A 7,422-nucleotide genomic window follows, 5' to 3' on the forward strand; every position below is an offset into this window, starting at 1 on the left:
GTGTTGGAGAGGGTGTGGAGAAAGAGGAACACTCCTCCACTGCTGGTGGGGTTGCAAATTGGTACAACCACTCTGGAAATCAGTCTGGCGGTTCCTCCGAAAACTGGGCACCTCACTTCCAGAAGATCCTGCTATACCACTCCTGGGCATATACCCAGAAGACTCCCCACCATGTAATAAGGATACATGCTCTACTATGTTCATAGCAGTCCTATTTATAATTGCCAGATGCTGGAAAGAACCCAGGTATCCCTCAACAGAAGAGTGGATGCAAAAAATGTGGTATATCTACACAATGGAGTACTATTCAGCCATTAGAAACAATGAATTCATGAAATTCTTAGGCAAATGGATGGAGCTAGAGAACATCATACTAAGTGAGGTAACCCAGACTCAAAAGGTGAATCATGGTATGCACTCACTAATAAGTGGATATTAACCTAGAAAACTGAAATACCCAAAACATAATCCACACATCAAATGAGGTACAAGAAGAAAGGAGGAGTGGCCCCTGGTTCTGGAAAGACTCAGTGAAACAGTATAACGGGGAAGTGGGAAGGGGTGGGTGGGAGGACAGGGGAAGAGAAGGGGGCTTACGGGACTTTCGGGGAGTGGGGGGGGGGCTAGAAAAGGGGAAATCATTTGAAATGTCAATAAATTATATCGAATAAAAAAAAGAAAACACCATAATAATTTAAATTATGAAGAAAAATCTACAACCTTAAATCTTATCAGAGAAAAACATCTACGAAAGGGGGTTTTAGAAGTCATGCAGAGCCTTTCATTTTCTTGTTTTTTCATGTAAAATCTGTATGCACAATAGACATGTCCATGGTCTATGTCAGCCGGCATTTTTATCCAGATTTCCATATTGCTTAGCTCTTGCTGTGAGAAACGTAGTCTCAGCAAATGAGGGTCAACATGACCTCTCTCCACAGAAGAGCAATTCAGATTTCTCTGCTGTAGATGACTACTTGTAGCTCTGTATTCATTATCAAAACAGCTTGATTTATGTTTTTAATACAGGCTGAACACTCCCCAAATGATCACACCCAAAGTTACGATATTTTGCTTATGTGTGTATATGCGTATGTGCACTTGTGTATGTGTGTACACATGTGTGTTTGCATGTATATAGAGGCGAGAAGGAAATCTCAAGTGTTGTTCCTCAGATTCCGTCTACCTGCTCTCTTCCTTCCTTCAGTCTTCTTCTTCTTCTTAATTTCATTAGTTATGCAAAACTTTGACCCAATGTACTTGGATCATAAGTAACTTCCCTCCTCCAACTCTCTCCAGATTCCCTTACTTCCCCACTCAATATAGTGTCCACCACCCACTCACATCAGTACCAATTTGTACTGTCCAGATACTCTTGGATGCACGGCTTGAGTTATCAATGGTACACTTTTAGAGAACACTGACCCTTCATCTCTCAGCAGCTAACAATAGCTCCTTGGTTAGGGATGGAACTTCATGCCTGCCTCCCTTCTCCATGAGAGATTCTGTCTTGTTTAGGCTCTCACGGGTCTTGTGAATGACATCACAGTCACAGCATTGTGAGTTCATTATGTGTAACTATCCGACTGTGTACTGATATGTGCTTTCCTTGTGGTCATCCGCCACCTGTTGCTATTACATTCTCTCCATCCCCCATCCCCTCTCCTGCAGTGATCTCTGAATAGCTCTCTCACAAGTCCAAACTCACCAATTCAACTGGGCAATCTAGCCAGTAATCGTCAAAGACGCTCCTGTCTGCCTTTCCAGTGCTGAGATTTCTGTCTCACCGCCAGCTTTTGAATGTGGATTCTGGGGAATCAAACTCAGATTCCTCATGCTTGTGAGTCAAGTACTTTTTTTAACTGACCATCGCTTTCCATCTCTTAATGAAGAAAAGATGCTGAACTTTGCAATTTTAGGCAAAGAGATAAATAGCAATTTTCCTGAGTGCAAAACCTCCCAGACTGTCTTTGTAAGCTTTTGCAGTCTTTTAGACTGCCCGTGTCATGCAAAGTTCTTTATAGATTGTGCAATATATTAAGGACAAATCCGAGAGGCTTGAGAAATGGCTTAGCAGTTAAGAGCACTTGTTGCTCTCCCAGAGGACTATGGTTAGGTTCCCAGCACCCGTACGGTGGCTCACAAACCTCCTGTATCTCCGGTTCTGAAGAATCTGATGCCGCCTTCTGGCCTCTGCGGGTACAGGGGCAGGTGTGGTGCACAGACATACATACAGGCAAAACATTCAGCACACACTTAAAAAACAAAGCAAACAAAGCCAAAGAAGGAAGAGTGAAAGCCTCAACTCAGATCAGTGACCGTGCTTAAGGATACAGTAACGCAAGGCCCCCACATGGTCATTACTGACATGGAAACACATTCAGTTCTCTTGCTCCTCCTCATGAAGATGCACAATTCTTGTGCAGCAGAGCCTGGATTGCAGAGTGAGTTCCAGGTCAGCCAAGGCTACCTGGTGGGACCCTGTGTCAAAATAAATGTTTTTAATACTTCCTTTCCCCCATAGAGCTCTTTTGTTTTCATATCAAAATCTCACTGCCTCGAAATGAACGTTTGCAGTCCATATAACTGTGGTCTTGCAGTCATCTCTCTGCCTTGCTTGATCTTCTGGCCTCACAGGTATGAGGAAAAAAACAAAAACAAAACCCTCTACAGTCATTTCTGTTGAAATCTTTGGGAAGCAGCCTGGTTTTGATTAAAATTTCCCCTTAATCTTGCAAATATCAACTCACGTTCGCTCTTACATGGAAGTCTAGCCACACATCAAGAATACATTTTGTCCTTACCACTGACAACATGCAGATACAGAAAGTGTAGCCCTTTAATAGCAACTGTTACTGGAACCATCTAAAAATATACTTGTGGCCAAGGCACTGGAATTATAGAAGAGATGGAGGGGAGCCAGTGTCTGAGATGTCTTCAGGAGGAACATTCTGTTCAAGAAGGAATTACGTGGTCCTCTCAGAAATCTCAGTGAGATCACGACAGGGAAAGACGCTCCATAATTGTTGGCCCCATATTCTTATATATAAATGAAGCCCTTTTATAAAGACTTAAATACAGTTTGGATGGATGGGATGATCTAGCTGATCAAATAATAAATTAGGGATCTACTAAACATTTTCCTTCTCTCTTAGAAAGAAGATAGGCTATGATGCTGTGCGTATGTGTTTGCATGTGTGTATGCATGTGTGCATACACACACACAAACACACACACAGAGTGGTCTGCCTCTGGTGACCCTTTGTGCTTCTCAAGGTGTAATATGAGTGCCCTGGAGAGGCTCTGCCAGGCAGCGGGCAGAATGGACAACCAGAAGGATGAATTATGTGCTTGTTAGATTTTCTTTCTTCTTTTCTTTTTATTTCTTATTTTATTAGATATTTGCTTTATTTACATTTCAAATGATAGTCTCTTTCCTTGTTACCCCCCCAAAACCCCCTACCTCCTTCTTCCTCCCCCTCCCCCTGCTTACCCACCCCCTCCCAATTTTCCTGACCTGGCATTCCCCTACACTGGGGCATCAAGCCTTCACAGGACCAATGGCCTTTCCTCTCATTGATATCTAAAAACACCATCCTCTGCTAAATATGTAGCTGGAGCCGTGGGTTTCTCCACATGTACTCTTTGGTTGGTGGTTTAGTCCCTGGGAGCTCTGGGGATACTGGTTTGTACATATTATTGTTCCTCCTATGGGGCTTCAAACCTCTTCAGCTTCTTGGGTCCTTTCTCTAGCTGCTCTGTTGGGGACCCTATGCTCAGTCTATTGGTTGACTGTGAGCCATGGGTATTTTGATTCACCTTCTAAGAAGAATCAAAGTATCCACATTTCGGTCTTCCTTCTTCTTGAGCTTCATGTGGTCTGTGAGTTGTATCTTAGGTATTCTGAGCTTTTTGGCTAATGTCTACTTATCAGCAAGTGCATACCCTGTGTGTTCTTCTGTGATTGGGTTACCTCACTAATGATATTTTCTAGTTCCATCCATTTGTTTAAGAATTTCATGAATTCGTTTTTTTTTTTTTTTTTGATGCATTCCATTGTGTAAATGTACCACATTTTTCTGTATCCATTCCTCTATTGAGGGACATCTTGGTTCTTTTCAGCTTCTGGCTATTATAAATAAGGCTGCTATGGACATAGTGGAGTATGTGTCCTTATTACCTGTTGGAGCATCTTCTGGGCATATGTCCAGCTGTATATACATATACATATATGTATAGCTGGGTCCAATTTTTCTGAGGAACCACCAAACGATTTCCAGAGTGGTTGTACCAGCTTGCAATCTCACCAGCAATGGAGGAGTGTTCCTCTTTCTCCACATCCTCTCCAGCATCTGCTGTCCCCTGAGTTTTTGATCTTAGCCATTCTGACTGGTATGAGGTGGAATCTCAGGGTTGTTTTGATTTGCATTTCTGTGATGATTAAGGATGTTGAACATTTCTTTAAGTGCTTCTCAGCCATTCTGTATTTCTCAGTTGAGAATTGTTTAGCTCTGTACTCCATTTTTTAATAGGGTTATCTGGTTCTCTGGAGCCTGTGTTGTAAACTTCTTGAGTTCTTTGTATATATTGAATATTAGCCCTCTATTGGATGTAGGATTGGTAAAGATCTTTTCCAAATCTGTTGGTTGCCATTTTGTCCTATTGACAGTGTCTTTTGCCTTACAGAAGCTTTGCAATTTTATGAGGTCCCATTTGTCAATTCTTGATCTTAGAGTAAAAGCTGTTTTGGTGTTTTGTTCAGGAAAATTTCCCCTGTGCCCATGTGCTCCAGGTTCTTCCTCACTTTCTCTTCTATTAAATTCAGTGTATCTTGTTTTATGTGGAGGTCCTTAATCCATTTGTGCAAAAACCATAATAGATATCCTAAAAACTGACACCACTGTACTGAAGGAGTAGATGTCTTCATAGCTTTAGAAACAAAGCGAGTTCGTATCTCTTATTCACATGCATGACTGACATAAATTGTTAATCAAAATGCCAAGCTGTCCATCTGTAAGTGGCCAAAGGGTTTGAGTCAATTTTAATTCTTTTAATTCATTTGACAAGGTTGCTTAAGTCATTCATCACACAAGCACATTCTGTACTTTGAGTATCTGCCTCTCCCCCCACCTCCTACCCTGTCACTACCCCACCACTCCTATTACTACCCTTTATTTCTCACAGGTTTCAATTTTACTTTCCTGTCATTTTATGTGCCTATAAAGATTAGAACCAATAAATGAGAGAAAAAGTGAAACCTGTCTGATAATGCCTTGATTGACTATGTACAGTGATCTCTACTTGTGTGTGTTTTCCTCAAACCTCATTGGTCTTTATGACTCTAAATATTGTATGTATATGGGTGGCATTTTCTTTATCCTTGAACTCAAGGCTTTACAGAGAATCTACTGGTGAGCTAGCAAAACCAACACTTTCCAGAGTATAACTGCACCCTGCCTGACTTGCCTTTTGGTTTCTGAGAGCAAAGGGTGGTTTAGTGGGAGTCTGTAGATAAATGTGCCTGGTCTGTGCCAGTGCTGATTTGAAGGGTGAGAAAGACAGAGTGACAGGTGATTCCTACAGCTGGCCTTTACCCCAGGACTACCACTTGGCCTGGTCTCCTGTGCCCAGCTGGCTAGCTCTGTATCTGCCCCATGCTCTCCTTCCACAGTACACCCACTTACCTCATGCCAGGTACAGAAGCCACCTCCCTCACTTGTGATGGCAAAGGACACCCTCCCTACCTTTTTGCTTAGCTCTGGTGGCTCAGAGATGCTTATGAACACTTCTTATGTGACTGCCCTCTCTCTGCCTGGCTCAGGGACTTCCCAAGGGTGTTGAGCATGATTTTCTTCTTGAGAAGGATATGCTGTGTCTTCTGGGCTTTGTAGTGGTCTACTGGCTCCTCCTCCAGAGAGGTTTTAGTTCAGAGGTCCCATGTCCCAGCCTTCTCTGTACTTTCTAGCAGCCTTGCTGCCTGGAACATTCCAGGCTCTCCCTCTGGCCTCCATGGACTTATATCAGCTGGTGCAGTAAGATCCTCCTTAATTGGGAGTTTAGTCAATGATGAGCAGTGACAAGGACTCCTGGGTTCCCTCTCCTGTCCCTGGATAACTGTTGGCCCTGGGTGAATGACGACCCTTTCTCATGCTTCCTGGTAAGCCTGTTCAGCAGGAGATTCAAGTCCCTGCCTCTGTCTTCTCAGTTCTGTTCTTTGAAATGAAGGTGTGTCCCCTTCATTGTTGCCTAACAGGGAAGGCACACAGTAGATGCTAAATAAATAATCTTAATGCGGGCAGCCAACACTCTGAGGGCCTCAGGCAGCCAGGCATCATCTGCTGTGTCTCCTATAACTGTGTAAGCCTTATAAACACCCATAAGAGGCTCTCGGCTCTTGAGGAAACTGAGGCACAGAGAACCTGAGTCACTGTGTGAAGGTCACACAAAAGGACTAGGACCCAGGTTGTCTGAGTCAAAAGATTCTCATGCTGGGAAGCCAAGCGTTTTCTGAAGCCTTAAGACTGTGCATTCAGGGAGTTGTCAGCCAGACTCTATCACTCAAGCTGTCTTCCCTCAGCCAAGAGCACACACAGAGCTCCTAAGAACAAACCTCTAGGCCTCCAAGGTATCCCTGATGATTCCAGGAAGGGCAATGCCAAACTAACATGGAGAGGCCAACTCACGTGCTTCAGTCTTCTTCTTGTCTTGTCATGTAAGTCCCCAGTCAGCTTGGACCTCCATGCTGAAAACCTAACAGGGCCTGTTGCTTCACACTGTCCAGTCATCTCTGCTTTCCAAAATGCCTCTCCTGAGCCTGTTTTCTCCAAAGGAGGGGGGCACTATCATGAAAGGAAAGAGTGAGAGGTGAAGCAAGGAAGAAGAGTACAGAGCTCTATTCTATTATTCCTAATTTCTGATATGACTTTAGCCATTTTATGCCAGGCATCCATCTTGGTACCCACCAGCTGTTTGTCTTGACTCTAATCCCTAGAAGATAAGTTCCCAGTAACCCTGACTCGGTGACCCCTACCCCAAAACTTACCAAATAGACACCATGACTGTCTATTTGTTATGATAATATGACTACTTTTTTTTTTTTGCTTCTGTACCTTTCTTACAGATACCCAGAGTGTTTTTAAACCGTCTTAATCTCTTAACTTGGCAGAACAGAACAGTTTCTACTTGCTTGCATAGATACTGAAGATCTTCCTGTGGTTTTCCCCTTCAAAAGTCCTTCCTCATACCCCTCCTTCGTGGCAATCTCAAAGTTATCTCAGAGATTGCTGTCCTGCTAGCAATTAATAAACCTTTAATTATAATTGGATTGAGTCTACGTGTTTTTCCCAGGGGTCACAAACTCCATAACACTTTATCTTACTTGATGACAGCATGGCTTCCCATACATAGGGTAACATCATGCTTAGC

Source organism: Apodemus sylvaticus, chromosome 10, assembly GCF_947179515.1.
Source record: "Apodemus sylvaticus chromosome 10, mApoSyl1.1, whole genome shotgun sequence".
Taxonomy (NCBI): Eukaryota; Metazoa; Chordata; class Mammalia; order Rodentia; family Muridae; genus Apodemus; species Apodemus sylvaticus.